This window comes from Lygodium microphyllum, chromosome 1 (assembly GCF_053477565.2).
Source record: "Lygodium microphyllum isolate KBCC chromosome 1, Lygodium_microphyllum_v1.1.10, whole genome shotgun sequence".
NCBI classification, from domain to species: domain Eukaryota; kingdom Viridiplantae; phylum Streptophyta; class Polypodiopsida; order Schizaeales; family Lygodiaceae; genus Lygodium; species Lygodium microphyllum.
The window spans coordinates 65,181,138-65,199,298 of NC_141135.1; positions in this window are offsets into that span (position 1 = coordinate 65,181,138).

Sequence of the window (18,161 nt, forward strand, 5' to 3'; positions counted from 1 at the left end):
ATAAGAAGCTTAAAAAGCTTCAATTATGAAAATCGGCGGCAACGGCACCTCAGCGTCAGATTCGGCGTGAAAAACGGTCCCCCCCCTAAAAACGAAATTTGTGATAGCCAGTCTCTACCAAGCTTAGTCACATAAGCTACAAGTCATAAATCTTAAAGTCTACTAAGTTCTACAAGTCCTATTACTTCTGCAAGTTCCCAGAAGTCAAAACAGACTTATCTCAATTACTCCCATAAAGATTGTTCCTGCGCAGAAGCACAGAATTACGGAATTTCTCCCTGGAAGACTCTGTTCACACATGCAGACTTGCTGAACCAGTTTCAGCAAATGTAGAAGCTCATATGCAGTTTCTACGAAGACTACAAATCCCGCAACCGCAAAAGACAAAGACCGTTAAAGCCAAATAAAATATATAAGCCTTGTATACCCGACATTGAGCTACGCTCATCCCGCTAATCAGATTTCGAGAGTGTGAGGTCTTTTGTATTTTTACAGGATGACGGAACAAAATATGGACGATTTTATGGCTGAAGGTGATTTACCCAAACCTACGATGGAACAAAAATTGGATTTGATTATGATGCAGCTTGATGAAGAACGAAGAGCCCGACAAGCTTTGCAAGTTCAATTGGCCAATCTACAACGATCTACCACCGACAAAGATGGACCGCAACCCGAAGATCTTATCCAACAAACCATCGATGCGACGTTCGAAGCTCAATCCATCTGCAAAGAAACAAAGATAAGTAAAAGAAATTTCAAATTTCGTACTTTCAATGGAACTCGAGATGGAAAGACTGTACTTGCATTTATCAGTCAGTTTAATTATTACTTTTATGAAGAGACATATGCTGAGAAAGATAAAATTAAATGTGTCACTAATCATTTAGTCGATCGAGCATCTCTATGGTGGACTGTGGTTTGCAAGAGCATTGATTGTCCCACTACCTGGGAGAGTTTCCAAAAGAAGTTTTTGCAAAAGTTCATTCCTCCTCAATTCCATGAAAAAGCCATAAAGCAATGGGATCTTCTATAGCAAAGAGATCATGAGCCTATTTCCCAATACATTGAACGTTTTTGGAATGCCCTACTGCAACTACGCATGCTCGTAGATGTACCTAAAGCGACTCACAAACGCAAATTTATGTCTGGCTTACTTGGACACTACTATGCTGAAGTTAATATGCTCAAACCTACAACCCTTGAAGATGCAATTTCTTTGGCTCATGACACTGAAGACAAGATTCGAGGAAGAGACAAGCATCCACAACAATTTCAAGCAAATGGTAACTATGGTTCCAAGCAATTCAATTCAAATTTTAGAAGATTCAATCAAAGTCATTTTCTTCCATCATCATTCCGTAAGTCTTGGAACAAACCACCTGCTTTGCTATCAAATACCAATCAAAACCTTAATCCATCCTCACAGCCAAATCCTAATATTCCTAGATTTCCTGCCATGATTGCCAACAATGTATCTAAAGCCAAACCTATAGTTTGTTACAAATGCCATCAACCTGGACATCTAGCAGCCAATTGCCAATCGAAGAAACCACCTGTCCATATCAATTATCTTTGCACAATGGATGAAGAAGAACGTGAGGAAATGCCTGACTTTACGGAAGATGATGACGGCATTACCACTACTTTGGATATTTTTCCAGGTATGACAACTCCACATTCTTTGTTGACAATGAAATGTTTTGTGCATGGTAAAGAAAAGATTATTTTGCATGATGATGGTAGCACACATGATTTTATTTCTGCAAAGTTAGTGAAAGAATTGAAATTACAAATTGTTTCTACACATTATCGCATTAAAGCAGCATTCTTAGGCACAAGATATAATGGAACACAAAAAGTGCATAACTTAGAAATTAAAATTGGTGAATACACTGAACGAAGGAATTTCCTAGTTGTACCTTTGCAGTCTAGTGATATTATCCTAGGTATGCCTTGGCGTCATCAATATAATCCTGTCATAGATTATTCCACACATTCAAGTAAAATTCATTTTCAAGGAAAACAAATTACATTGAATGGTATGCACGCTTCTAATAAATTTCCACCTCTTACTCATACTCAAGCTAAACGTGCATTACATAAAAGTAGTAAATCTTATTTAATTTGGGTGAATGAACTTCAAGCTAAAGAAAAACATATGCATCCTAGGCATAAACAATTCCTTGCTCAATTTAAAGATTGTTTTGCTGATGATTTACCACTTGGACTACCACCTACACGTCCTGAAGATCACAAAATAGATTTAATTCCTGGTACACAACCACCCTGTAAAGCATCATATATGCATAACCAAACTGAACAGAAAGAAATTCAAAATCAAGTAAAGGAATTGTTAAATAGAGAATTAATTAGACCTAGTAGTTCTCCATTTGGCGCACATGTTTTATTAGTAAAGAAGAATAATAATACTTATCACATGTGCATTGATTATCGTGCCCTGAATAAAATCACTGTTAATAATAGATATCTGATTCCTAGGGTAGATGATCTTATGGATAAACTACAAGGTTCTACTATATTTAGTAAGATAGATCTTAAATCTGGTTATCATCAAGTGAGATTGGATAAATTTGATATATTCAAAACTGCATTTAGAACACAATTTGGACATTATGAATTTCTAGTGATGCCTTTTGGTTTAACTAATTCACCTGCTACATTTAGTCGAATGATGAATCACATATTTCTGAAATATCAGCATTGTGTTATAGTATTCTTTGATGATATATTGGTATACAGTAAAAATGAGAATGAGCATTATGAACATCTGTCTTTAGTTTTCAAGTTGTTGAAAGATAATCAATTGTATGCTAATTCAGAAAAGAGTGAATTTTTTCAAACAGAAATTGAATATCTAGGTCACATTGTTTCATCAGAAGGTATTACAGTTGACCCTAAAAAGATAGAAGCAATTTTAAATTGGCCCATACCCAAAAATGTGCATGAGTTACGTTCTTTTCTAGGTCTTGCTAGTTTTTACAGAAAGTTTGTAAGAAATTTTTCATTACTTGCTTTGCCTTTGACTAAACTTTTAAAGAAAGGTATTGTTTATAACTGGACTGATAACCAACAAAAATATTTTGATTTATTAAAACATGCATTAACCCATGCTCATGTATTACAACTACCTGATTTCAATAGACCATTCTTTTTAGTAGTTACTGATGCTAGTGGATTTGGAATAGGAGCCGTACTTATGCAAGATAATCATCCCATAGCCTATTCTAGCTGTAAACTGAAAGCATCTGAACTTAACTATTCTACTTATGATAAAGAATTGTTAGCTGTAGTACAAGCCTTACGACAATGGAAACATTACTTAATGGGTTCTAAGTTTATGATTAAAACTGACCAACAAAGCATTAGACATTTTCTTAGTCAACCCCAAATATTTGACAGACATATTAAATGGGCAGCTTTCATTCAGAGTTTTCATCCCCTTATACAATATCAACCAGGAAAAGAGAATATAGTAGCCGACACTTTAAGTAGAAGACCGACAATTCATAATATTTCTGTGATATCATTTGATTCTATTATCCCTATGAAAGATACTTATCATCAGGATATTACTTTTCAAGCTGATTGGAATAAATTAGTTGCAAATATTTGGATTCCTATTGATTCACTGTCTTACAATAATGGATTCATGTTTTATGAAAAGAGATTATGTGTTATAGTTCCATTTAGACATTTTGTTTTGAATGAGATTCATTGTCCTCCATATCAAGGTCATAGAAGTATTATATCTACTTTGCGTACATTGATTGAAGATTTTTATTAGCCACATATGGACACTGATGTATCTAACTTTGTTTCTGAATGTTTAGTTTGTCAAAGAGTTAAGAGACATCATGGTAAACAGTATGGTTTACTTATGCCATTATCTATTCCATCATGACTATGGGAACAGATTCTATGGATTTTATTACTGGCTTACCTAACACTAAAGCTAACCATGATATGATTTGGACTGTTGTAGACAGGTTTAGCAAACAAGCATATTTCATTCCATGCAAGAAAACTCTAACCACATCTCAAGCAGCTCAGTTGTTTTTGAAAACTATGTTTACTAATCATGGTTTACCAAAAGTTATTATTTTTTATCGTGATTCTAGATTTTGTAATAATTTTTGGATTACTTTGTTTGCTAACTTAGGAACAAAGATTGATTTTTCATCTGCATTTCATCCTGAAACTAATGGTCAAACAGAAGCTACTAACAGTACTATTTTAGATCTTTTACGTGCTTACATTATTTCAAAACCACATACATGGGATACACATCTACATTTACTTTAGTTTGCATATAACAATACACCACACACAGCTATAAAGAAAGCACCATTTGAAGTTATTTATGGTTATAGATTGCCTACATCTGTTGCTTCATTATCAAATAAAATTCAGACTGCTGATGATATTGCTCACATGCACGCTACTATTTTTGATGAAGTTAAAGATATGATTGCCAAAGCCCAGCAGTCATATACAAAACAAGCAAATAAGAAAAGACAGGCTATGAATTTTAAAGTTGATGACTATATTTGGTTACGAATAGAAAAACGTAGATTACAAAGTGTAGATAAACACCCAATTGTGAAATTAGCACCTAGATTCTATGGACCATTCAAGATCATACGCAAAATCAATGACAATGCATTTAAACTAGAACTACCACCACATTGGAAAATTCACAACACCTTTCACATTAGTTTATTACGACCCTTTAGAGGCCAATTACCTGTACACCCTATTTATGAAAACCCACCTTTGTTAGATGAACAAACTGAAATCCTTGAACCTGAAGCTATTATAGATACTGACTTTATGACCACTAGAACTGGCCATAGATATTCTAGATATTTGGTCAAGTTTAAAAACCATCCTGTTGAAGAGGCCCAATGGATGGACGCTAGAGACTTAAATGCTTTCCCCACTCTGTTAGCTCCACATTGAGCTAATAGCAATTGAGGACAATTGCTATCCCACCCCGGGGGTATGATGCCATGAGGCATATTACACGGTGGATTTCGTGCCACGGTGGATTCCATAAACTTTTATTATCGGGGCTCATACACAAAGTGGATTCTTTGTGCGAGAAGTCGATGGGGACGCCTATTCTTTTCGGGTGTTTTGTTAATTTAGTGTGTACATGGGTGATTCCATAGCAGGTGATTCTGCAAAATACATATTTAAATTAATAAATATTTATGAGTTTAGAGTGCGCACTCGTGATAAATTAAGGTTAGGATTGATTTCTAACCAATTGATTTATTTATGTAGCTGAAGACTGCTAGGTATTCACTTTTATCGGTTTAATTGTATTATTTTACTAACGATTGTGAATGCTTCAGTTGATGTGTAGAGATAACAACAGTGGCAGTGGAAAGCATTAGAGGATAGCGTGTATTCGAGTTATCATCTATATTTTGATGGGCGCATACCTTAGACATGGCGCCTATATTTTGTCGCACCTATTTATTAAGGCGTTTGATATTTATTTATTATTTTTGTATGTGCATGGGCGCATGATTTAGATATTTGTATTTGGACATTGTATTGGATATGCCTGACTTCTTGGGCACCCGCCCATTAGCTTTATTTCTATTTGGCACTAGAGCAAACTCAAAAGCCAAAAGCGTGCTATTTTGTAATTTGGGCTATTATTTGAGCTTGAAGATGATTAATACATAAAATACATGCTTTGTGGAGCGCTCACACAAGGCATGGGGGAAGATTGCACCCAATTGGTCTCTTGTTCATGTCGTGCAAGTCTTCTACATTGTTTTGTGTGCAAAAAGTAGAGTTCTTTTGTTCTTGGGGACCTTCTGACGCTCACTACGCGCGCTTACGGCATCCGATCTGTGCACTAGTTTTAGCTGTAAATTTATGTTCTACTTCATGTGGATCCCATAAACTAGGCTATTGAGTCACTTTTTTAGCCAACCCATCACTTTCAGGTGGTAAAGGAAAAGCCACAGGCTTAACCTTTTTTGCAACTATTTTGTACTTTGTATCCACCCTTGCTTCAGCCATGTTTTGCAGTCCATATTGCAGCCCATAACATTCATACTTAGCAAACTCTTGAATGACTTCATACACCTCTAAAGTGTCAACATAAATAACCTCTTTTTCTACCATGTTTTCAGCACTAATTGCTGCAGAAATTTCAACCATTGTATCAACATCAACCAACCTTGAAAACAATCATGAAATACCTTCATTTGTAGCCATCAGACCATATATCTTTAGCTCTTACCATCTTACATATTTCTTTTTAGCCCTACACATGGTTGAAATATTCTTAAAACTACAAAGACCACATGCTGTCCATTCCTGCAATCTTAACACAAACATAGTTTTCCCCTTTCTTGGAGGCATAATTATCTTCCTAGTGGCACTACCATAGCCTCCACTTACAACACTGTTGTTTAAAAACCCTTAAACTCTTGTGCATTGTTTTTTATGTTTCTTAGTGTTTGGTACACTTGTACTTATTAGAGCTTAGTTTAATCTCAATTTATAAGTGTTTTGTATACAATGCTAGTTGATTTACTGGCTTAGTTTAATCTCAATTTATAAGTGTTTTGTATACAATGCTAGTTGATTTACTGCATTAGTATTGATTGTTTGTAGTGGAGTGACAACCCCTAAAATTTGCTTAAAAATTACAACATTTTCAACCTAATTTGTACATAACTATTGTTATATTGATGAATCAATTCAATACAAGTGTATTGCAGACGTTGTCTTCGGTACATCTTGGCAATCCAACAAAAGGAAGGATGGCAAGATGAGTGTAGAGTTGTAAGTTCATGGGCAGGGGAAAAGTAGAGTTAGATCCAAAATCTTAGGTATGTTAGGGATGGACTTGGGTAATTAATTAATAAATATCCAATGAAATAATTAAAATAATATTAATAGAGATGTGTCTCAACATGTAAAACCATATATATAGTCATATAAGCTTAGATAATTAATATATAATCACTTACTTATGAATTAGTTGTTTAATTGTAATTAATGATGCAATATATATGATTTTTTCATAATCAAATTTATATATACCTATGTGAAGATAGATAAGGGTGTTTAAATATATACATATATACTCATTTAGTAGTAGATAATTAATATATAATCACCGACTTATGAATTAGTTATTTAATTGTAATTAATAATACAATATATATGAATTTTTTGTAATCAAATATATATATATCTATGTGAAGATAGACAAGGGTGTTTAAATATATACATATATACTCATTTAGTAGCAACAGCAGTAGTAGTAGAAGCAACAGCATTTCACAATATATTGACTCTGTGTGTGTGTGTGTATGTAAATAAAAACAATTATAAATCAAAGTTCAATATCAAAATGCGAAATTAATTCCTCTATGATCTTAGTGAGTTTGGAGAGCCAACAATGGATTGAAAAATTGAAGTAAAAACAAAGCGAGGGACCTAGTAGACCAATTTTCCATGTTGGATTGTAGGATGGGGTCCTAAAGGATACAACTACGAGCATAGAATTGACAAGTAATGTTAAAACCCAAAGAGACATTAGATAATATTTGCACAACTAGGATGTAGGGTCCTATCGGTGATAAGTAAGATATTAGATAACATACTTGTTTGTCAAATTTGAATTGTGAAATGTTTAAATTATTTAGATTGAAAATTTTTCCTCATTGTAGAAAATCCTAATTTGGTGGCATTTGTATGCCATCATATTTATTAGTTTTATATTTAATTTTGAAAAATATGAAAGTATAAAAAACACCTTGAAAAATGCTTTAAAATATACCTTAAAAAGCTTGTAAACATTAATGTAATAAACACTTATCATATTTAATATATTTTTAATGTTCTTTGTGATCCTCGGGATTTGTCTAAATGTTTTAAGATATTTTAAAATGGAATCACTACATTAAACATTTCATAAACTACCAATTTTTATTAGCAATAGTTTTAATCAAACACAAATAATGAAATTCTCATATAAATTTATGAGAGTTTGTGGGGAAGTCAGGGATACCATTTCTATTTTAAATTTTTTTTCTAGGCTTTCCTTGCTTGTTAGAGAATTTTAATAAATTCAAAAGATTATATTAGTCTAAAACCCTTTATATTCTATGGTTTTGCTAAATGAAAAATATGCTTAATCTTTTGATCTATGTTTGATAAGAGTACTAAGGTTAGGGATAAATAGACTTGAAGATTTAAATTCATATGTCCTTATTTTTTAAATAAGAGATGCAAATGAAGATAATGATTTTTATACCTATGAATTTCTAGGTAATATTAATAAGAAATAATTTCCATATTTAAATGAGTATATCAATAGCATGGGTTAAGCCTCAAAGCTGGGTTTGAATTTAAAAAAAAAAAACTTAATTTGCAAAAGCTAGGTTTTCTAAGTGCGAGAAATGAGTGGAGGGTTTGTAGTTTAATTTTATCTAGGGGAAGAAATATATGGATTTAAAATGTATTCTACTATGTGTGCATGAGAGATCGTTTTATATATTCTCCATTGATTTACTCTAAAGGAGTGGTAAGGACGAGTTTATTGTCAATAAAATATATTAATTTCTTAATCATTAATGAGTAGCGATGCAAGCACAATATGCAATGTTTAAGTGAAGCATGATTTTGATTAGACCATAGTATGGTTGATTTGAATGTTTTCTATTTAATATTATAAAAGAATTGAAGTTGATTTAAGGTGGAGAAAAACCTAAGGAATTTAAATAGTGGCTATATTCATATTGGTTTATCTGATTCTCTTTGAAACCAAACATCTCAAAAGTTAAACACTAAACAAAATCCTAGATAAATTGTTGCTAAGTAATAGGAGTATATTATGAGAAGTGGCCCTTGAGAGACGGGAGAATCCATAGTTAGCTCGGGGCATTTTTCCTAGTTCCTATTTGAGACCTAACTATACTCATTTGTTAAGGGTAAAAGTCACTATGGATTGGTTGGAACCCTAGGGGATTGAATACATAAGTGGTTCTAGATAAGCTTGGAGAGTGAGGAAAAGAGTGTATATATTAGCACAATTCAACCTACACTAGTGTGTAGCACCCCTTTGTGGTTTGGCTTGCTATTTTTTTAAAAAAAGCTTAGCCTTGGGCTGGTCATTTTTCGGTGCATTTGCTGAGAGCCAAGCACAATTGATAGGTCATAAAGGTCCCTATGATAAATTAATCCTAAGTATGCATTCTTATAATTAATGTGAGTGAATACAAAGTCCATTGTCCAAGAGATTACTTTTTGAACTTGCTCAAGGATTTGCCATGAAGGGACTTGAGAGGAGAGAGAAAGTCTCGATGAGGAGAGAGAAATACTAGTGACAGATGATTTTTGATGCCGAGAAGTGCTTAAAAATAGCCAAAAATTATGAATATTCGGGGAAAAATAGACTTCGTCGAAGGCGGCGGTGGCAATCAGTACGATTTTAAGCGGTAATGCCCTAGAAATGCTTAAAAGACCCACTTGACGATAGTTGGAGAATTTTCATAATTTTTTGGCATGCGAGATAAGACCGTGGGAGATGCCCAGCAGTGGAGAACTTCAAGACGGACGCCCAAGATTTTTCAGACCAAGAATCGGACACCGGACGAGGAAGAGGGAGTGCCCGAGAGGTCAAGGCCAAAATGTCAAAGGTGGAAATGGACTTTAGGAGAGCCCAAAGGTTGTGACCCTTTGGGGCTCCCCTTGGTAGCCCCAAAAAAATAAAAAACATGGGGGGGGGGGGGGGGGGGCTGCGTTTTTTTCGTTGCTTGCATGAATGGAGGCGCCATTATTCAATTCGTGGAGGAGATAGGCTATGGCACTTACAAACAGGGCCCCCAACTGATCTCATGCTTGATCTACATTCAACCTTTGCTCTTCATCGCCAGTCTCCGCCCATCAATTGGCTGCTTGGTTGTGGAGATAAAAAACTATCTTTCTCTCTCCTCCCTCTCTCTCCTGCATAGAGGCTATTCATGTGCAAGAAATCAAGAAGAGGAGGGGTTGAAGAATGCTTGTCCGGCTGTGATTGGATTGCTTCAAGATGAAGAGGAGGCTCAGAAAAGAGGTTCAGCACTGAAGAATGGTTGCTGGTTAGTCTATGGGTTGCTCAGAATAATTATTAAAAAACCCGCAACATGCAAGACACGCGGTATACTTCAATTTTATGAAGAAATTTGCTTGTTTTTGTTGTTTCATGGTCCAAATGTTGTTCATATGCGATGAATTTTTGTTTAAACCTTGTTTGCATCATGGTTGAGGGCTGGAATTAGAAAATATAGAACTCGTAATGAGTCATTATTAATTCTTTAAAACTCACAAAATGACATTTTTAATGGAAATTAGTGGGTTTTTTCGATTTTGAGTTGGAGAAAAGGGGTGAAAATGGGATAAAATCAGAGAAAATGTTAAGTTTCAGTCAAAATGATAAGCCAACACAAATAAATCAGAAAATACCTATTTTCTATTAATAATAAATAGGAAAAAATAGCAAAAATAGAGAAAATTGGGTTTTTCGCACTCAAAAAATATGGAAAAATAAGATTTATGTGTGTGAATTTTGGCAAGGTTAAAGCATGGGGTTAAGCCTCAGTTTGGCCTTGTCCTTTTTGTTATAGTCCGTGTTTATTGCTTTTTACATATAAAAATGATACAAAACAATCATTTACACCTATGCACCATAGCAACACTTAAACGGTGAGGGGGGAGGAAGTTTGTGCGACGATCTAATTGCTGAAAAGATACAAATTCTAATTTCCCTCTTTGTGCATAGCATTCAGGGATCATTCTATAATTAAATATAGGTGACTAGTAGCACGAAAGTTTCGGTGCTAGTCCCTAAAGCAGCGCAGCACGTACCGCTTAGTTAAAATTCATGAAAGGGCTATTTTTTGCACCTCACATGGCTGTTTTTAATCATAAAATGGTTGTGCACAATTGTCATACACCTTGCATCAAGCATGCCATGTGATATCTCTTGGAATGCATTGCACTTGTTTGATAAACTTTGACCAACGCTGAGAGGATAGGAAACCTAAGCTGTAGGTTTAGACGGATGCTTCCGTTGGGGAAAGTTTTGTGAGGCAAATTAAAATCTCCTAGAATGCTGAATTATGAAAGAGTGGAGTTTGTACGAATGTTATATGTGTTAGCGATGCATCTTGGGGATAATCCTTGCGGTGTAGGAGAGTTGCAGTGGAGCTGCGGCAATCAGCCAAGAGATGCTTCCCTATGTGTGTATTACAAGGCATTATGCCTATATGTTATGGGATCTCCCTCAGAGAAGAAGGAAAGGTGAACATTGGACTACATATTGGATACAAATGTAAAATCGTCATAAGCATTTAGTGCAAAGTGAGTTTTAGATGCTCTTGGCCTGCGAGGGCGTGTGTTGGGGTTGTCTATCATATGCAGGAGGTCCGGCTAGTGCCATAGCCACTGTCGGCCCATTTTAGGTCCCATCAGTGGTGCATCTGCCGGGAGCTGCCAACAAGTGGTGGTTCTTGAATCTAGGGTAGTTTTTAGGGACCAAATAGTTGGTTTATGTCCTCTGACAAGGACCCTCAAGCCGAAATACAAAAAGCAGAACGTGCTGAGAGGGCTAGATAGCAATTGGAGATTGTAAGACGCTATTCTCCTCAAAGGAGTAGTCCGCTACACATAAGTGGCAGTGGTTCTAGCAACCTAGGTGTTACGAGTAGCTCTTCGAGTGCAAGTGGAAGTCTTGGTACTTCCCTATTTCCAGTTAATCAACCCACAACAAGTGGGGGTGTAGTGTTGCCTACACAAACTCCTGTTGTTAATCGGGTTGTAGCCATGGCACAACTTATCGCAATTCCAGCTACACCGGATTTACCGGCATTAGGAGCACCGTTGCCCATTTTCCATGGGTTAGCAGAAGAAGATGGAGAACTCCACATTAAGGAGTTTCAAACGCTCATGTTCAACTATCGAATTCAAGACGAAGGACACCTAATGACGTTCTTCAACATGACATTAAAAGAAAGAGCGGCAGTGTGATATCACAGTCTAGAAGCCGAAACCATAGCTAGCAGTGCCCAATTCTTTACGGCTTTCTGTGGTGGACAATATTGGTTGCGTGTTCTGAATGTAACACGCCAAGAGCCAAATGAGAATGTCCAGGCATATGCCAAGAAACTAAAACAAGTTCTTCGCAAACTTAACGCTTATATTCCTATTCCAACGGCTGCACAGTTGCAATATTTCCTACATGGATTGGATTTTAATATCCAGGTGCAGCTGAGTAGTGTTGCTTTGGCCGATATTGACACTGCCATTACCCAAGCAAAAGGAGTAGAGTCGCGCTTGCAAGCGGCTTATGCAGCAATGATAAATAGGAATGGTAATAATTTGGCCTTGACCAATGGGAGTCAAGGGGACCCCATGTTAAATACGAGTGGTAGAGGGAGTATTATGTCGAATCTGCCTATGTTACCAGCTCCTCCTAGCATGACTATGCCTATGGCTAGTCAGGCGGCCTTGCTAAATAGTGGTGGAAACCAAATAATGAATCCTAATGTTGTCCAAGTTGGTCAGCGGACCAATTCCTAATCAAGTGGTTAAGCCCATGGGGCGACAGATTGACGATCGCGGCTATGAGTCAAGTGCTTCTAATGTCCTTGGTGAAGTTAAGGATATGATGAAGAACTACACCGATATGATCTCTGAACAATATCGACAAATAGCTGTGGATGTTAATTTTCTTAAGAAGAAACAGAACTTGATAGGGAGTCGACGCCCTGAAGAGGGTGCCCCCTCAAGATTCAGCTGTAAGTGGTGTGGGGGCCAACATTTCCCTAGGAATTGCCCGAATGTCAAATGTGATATTTGTGGGAAGTCTGGCCACTTAGGTGCTACCTATTGGAGTAAGATCGGTTCTCTCCAACAAGGGAGTAAACAACTAGGTCCAATTAACCATCGCGCACAAGGGAATAATCTCCAGCAAGATGATGGACCATGGCAAATACTGCAAAGAGAAAAGGCTGTTGTAGAGGAGTTACCTCATGGTAGTGGAGTCAGCCTTATTGAGACTGTACGTGTCAATGATACTGAAACTTCTAATCTACGAACCGTAACAAGAGGCCAAAAGGCTAAAGAGGGTGAAAAAGATAATGTAAAACCTGTCAAGGGAAGCCCTAAGCAAGATCCTAGGGAAAAGCGAGTCCTGAATCTTGATAAGGAAGGTGGACTGTTAAGACCTGTTGGTAGTAAAGTCGATCTCGAGGAGGATAAAGGATGGCTAAGAAAGAAGGTAAAGGCTAAAAAGAGGCACCAAAGCTGATTGAAAGACCAAAGGAGAGAATGGCTTGGCGAGAGAAGGGAACTTTGGCTAATTACCACGACTTTGATCTAGCAAGTTCCCTTTGCGAAGTCAAACCAGATGTGAATCTCCTGCAATTGATTGAACTTTCTCCAGGAGTACGCAAGGATTTCAAGAAAATCCTGCGTATAGGGTATATAGTAGAACCTTTGGGCATACCTAGAGTGGGGGAAGATTGGTTCGATCCTGCTGAAAAGCATTGCCCTAGGGTTCCAGCATATGTGGATGGAATATTAGTGGAGCATGCTATCGTGGACACTGGATCCTCCGTCAATATCATAAGTTCAGACTCGATGGAGAGGTTAGGTCTAGAGATCCAAAAAGATAGCTCCACACTTCTTAGGATGGCTGATGATAGCCTAAGACAACCAGAAGGTTGCATTACTAAGGTCCATGTTACAGTTGCGAGCATGGAATGCTATCTGGACTTTAGGGTGATAAGGTTTGCAGGACATCCTAGCTATTAGGTTTTGCTAGGCAGGCCATGGATTCTACGGACAGACTATCAAGTCGATATACCCGCTGGTCGAGTGATTCTAGGTTGAGGTGCCCATCATGTAATAATGGATGCTTATCCTGAGTCTGAGGAGCTAAAAGTATTCATTGACGATCTGGGGGCAGCCATCGTAAGGGATAGACAGTTGATCATTTTGCGAAAGCATTTTGAGCATTGCAGACAATTTTGCATAGCTCTTAACCCACGGAAGTGCGTCTTCGGAGTCCCTTATGGGCTCTTGTTAGGCCATGTGGTCAGTTCTATAGGGATTGCGATTGATCCTGAAAAGATCAAGGTTATAGTCGCCATGAGTCCGCCACGTACTCCAAAGGAAGTGCATAGCTTTTTGTCATCAGTAGGGTATTATCAGAGGTTTATCAATGCCTTGGCAGAAAGAGCGTTGCCGGTGACCAACCTATTGTCCTTTAACTGTCAGTTTACATGGAGTGATGTTTGCAAAGTGCCTTTCGATGATGTGAAGCAGGAGCTTGCCAAAGCACTTGTTTTAAAAGCACCAAAAAGGGGTGAAATGTTCTATATATTTTTAGCAGCAACCATGTATAGTATCAGCTGCTGTTTAGCTCAAATTTGGGAGGAAAAGTGGTACCATTCGATAACTTTTGCAAGTCGGAAGTTGGGCATATCGAAAATAAACTACACCTATATGGAGAAGTTGTACCTTGCGATGGTATTTGCGAACAAAAAGTTTAGGCACTACATTCTTTATGAGATGGTGGCTTTTTATATGAAGGCAGAAGGGCTTTGATTGTTGTTGAATAAGTTATAGCCGCCTGATCGTTTAGTAAAGTGGTTAATCACTTTGCAGGAATTTGATTATGAGATTAAGAGCAAGCCGCCGAAGCTTCAGGGCATTGTAGAGTGTCTTGTGGATTTCGGAGAACCAAAAGAGGTCTTTGCTGAAAGTAGTGACATGGAGACTTTGTTCAGGATTGATACGACATCTATTCCCTCCTGGTATGCTGTTATAACATACTATCTTTCTATGGAAGAGACTGGAGCTACTTTATCAAAATCAAAGAAGAGGAAAATTAAATAGCAGGCATTGAAATTTTCCTTGATCGCAGGCACATTATATAGGCAAGGTGTTGATGATATCTACCGCTGATGTGTGATGCCTGACGAGGTTCCCTTTATTTTGGAAGAGTGCCATGACTCCGCTTTTGGAGGGCACTTTGTTGGGCGGTTAATGGCGCAGAAAGCTTTACGAGCTGGATATTGGTGGCCGTCCATCTTCCAAGATTCCTTCGACTATGTTAAGAGATGTGATACCTGTTAAAGACATGACAATCGAGAGAATAGGAAGCGTCCACTTACGCCTATCATGGCTATCTTTCCATTTGAGAAGTGGGGCATTGACTTTGTGGGTCCTATCACCCCGTCATCTACTACTCAGAAGAGATATATTATAGTAGCAACTGATTACTTTACAAAGTGATCAGAAGCACGGGCGACGAGGCATGACAATGCAAAAGAGACTGCCAATTTCCTATTTGAGCAAATCATCTGTTGTTTTGGTCTGCTAAAAAGGAAATAGTATCGGACCGTGGAACTCACTTTTTAAATAAAGTGATTAAAAGCCTGACTGAAGCATGGAAAATTAAGCATAACAAGACGACCCCCTATAATCCGCAAGCTAATGGACAAGTTGAAAGTACCAATAAGCAGCTTGTGGGTATCCTATCCAAGATAGTTTCTGAAAAGAAGCGGGACTGGGATACAAAATTATATGTGGCAGTTTGGGCGTATAATACGACGTTTAAACGAGCCATTGGCCACGCCCCATTCAAATTACTTTACGGGGAGGAGTGTGTTTTACCCTTAGAAATTGAGTTGCCAATCATTAGATTCGCAAATTAATAATTCTTTGGGTGATGAAGATGCCCTATTTGAGCGGTTTACGACTATAGACCACTTAGACGAGCTCAAATTGCAGAGTTTGTTGCACCAGGAGGTAGCTAAACGTCGGATGAAACAGTTGCATGATCTAAAAGTGAAGAAATATACTTTTAAAAAGGGGCAATTAGTTCTATACTACGATGTGCGTAGGGAGCTATTTCCAGGAAAGTTGGAACCTCGATCGGATGGCCCTTACAAGATAGTTTGGATAGGTAAAAATAAGTCCACAGTTCTACTAGCTCATCTACAAGGGGTGGAATTTAAGAATAAGATTAATCTTAATAAGATTAAACCTTATTATTTCTAAGTATGCTAACACGCTAAATGCATTGCAGGTCCATGGTGGGGATGATTGGAGACCTGCAGGAGAGCTTAAATTGGTTGATGGGGCGGTTAATTCCTTATTTGGAGCACCCATATCTCAAGCAAATATATCATCAGGGGAGGCTATCTGGTGGAGCAAGGGATATTAAGTGATTGAGCAAGAAGACGATGCCTTTGTGTGGGAAATTAAAGTTTTCTGCCATCATTGCTTACAGATCTTGATAAGCATCCCTGTTGAGTTTAATGAAGAAGGTGCGATGGAGCTGTCAGTTCATCCTCTAAATATGTTGAACTTTGACTATCATAATTACAAATAAGGGAGTTCTTGATGGCTGGCTGTGTAAACCCATTATGGATGTATACATTATACTTTGATGGAGAGTCCCCAGGGGCCCTAATAGAAAAGGAAGTGTTGGAGTAGTTATCCACGATCCCCGACGTAGAGTTACAATGAAATTAGTTGCTTATCTCGGGGTAGGATTTATTAACAACATGGCCGAGTATAAAGCCCTGATTATGGGATTGAATATTGCTAAGAAAGGTGGCATTATGTGGTTGTTAGTAAAAGGGGATTCCCAGTTGATCTTAAATCAACTCAATGGGACATATACAGTCCAAAATCCTCTCCTTCATATGTATCATCGAACTGCTATAACCCTACTTGATAAATTTGAGAGCATCAGTTTGCAGAGTCCTTAGCTAATTTTGCTTATGAAGAGGACCTATTTTTCAACTGTGGTCCTAGTCCGGATGTTGCTATTGATACTGAGACAGGACCGAGTTGCTTGTGGGAAATGTTATCAGACCATGCGTTATATGGTAGGCGATGGTTGATATGGGTAATGCAAAGAAAGCGGCAATGCCCCAGAAATGCTTAAAAGATCCACTTGACGATAGTTGGAGAATTTTCATAATTTTTTGGCATGTGAGATAAGTCCTTGGGAGATGCCTGGCAGTGGAGGACTTCAAGATGGACGCCCAGGATTTTTCAGTAGACCAAGAATCGGACACCGGACGAGGATGACGGAGTGCCCAGGAGGTCAAGGCCAAAATGTCAAAGATGGAAATGGACTTTAGGAGAGCCCAAAGGGTGTGACCCTTTGGGGCTCCCAGAAAAAATCAAAAACGTGGGGGGGGGAGGAAGGCTGCGTTTTTTTTTGCCGCCTGCATGAATGGAGGTGCCATTATTCAATTCGTGGAGGAGATGGACTATGGCACTTACAAACAGGGCCCCCAAATGATCTCATGCTTGATCTACATTCAACCTTCGCTCTTCATCGCTAGTCTCCGCCCGTCAATTGGCTGCCTGGTTGTGGAGATCAAAAACTAGTCTTTCTCTCTCCTCCCTCTCTCTCGTGCATAGAAATTCATGTGCAAGAAATTAAGAAGAGGAGGGGCTGAAGAATGCTTATTCGGATTGCTTCAAGATGACACGCAATATGCTTCAATTTTATGAAGAAATTTGCTTGTTTTTGTTGTTTCATGGTCCAAATGTTGTTCATATGTGATGAATTTTTGTTTGAACCTTGTTTGCATCATTATTGAGGGCTAGAATTATAGAAATATAGAACCCGTAATGATTTAGAGTCGTTATTAATTCTTTAAAACTCGTAAAATGGCATTTTAATGGAAATTAGTGGGTTTTTTCGATTTTGAGTTGGAGAAAAGGGGTGTTTATAAAATGGTTATAGGATAGACTCCCTTTAGGTTGACCTATAGAACTGAAGCAATTCTACCCGTAGAGCTCTTTGTTCTAAGCTTGAGAATAGCTCTTCAAGAGAGATGGGATGAAAGGGAGGCATGGACAGAGCGCGTAATCAGGCTAGAACACTTATTATCGGAGACTTCTAGCCATCCATGGGTTTATCTACGAGAAGGCATGATGTAAAGGTTGGTTTGACAAGCATGTCAAGCAATGAGATTTCGAATAGGGAGACATAGTATTGTTATACTCAATCAAAGGTCATAAGCAAAAAATGAAGTTTCGAGAGCTAGGACCTTTTAGAATTCGCACCATCAGTCGAACCAGTAATGTAG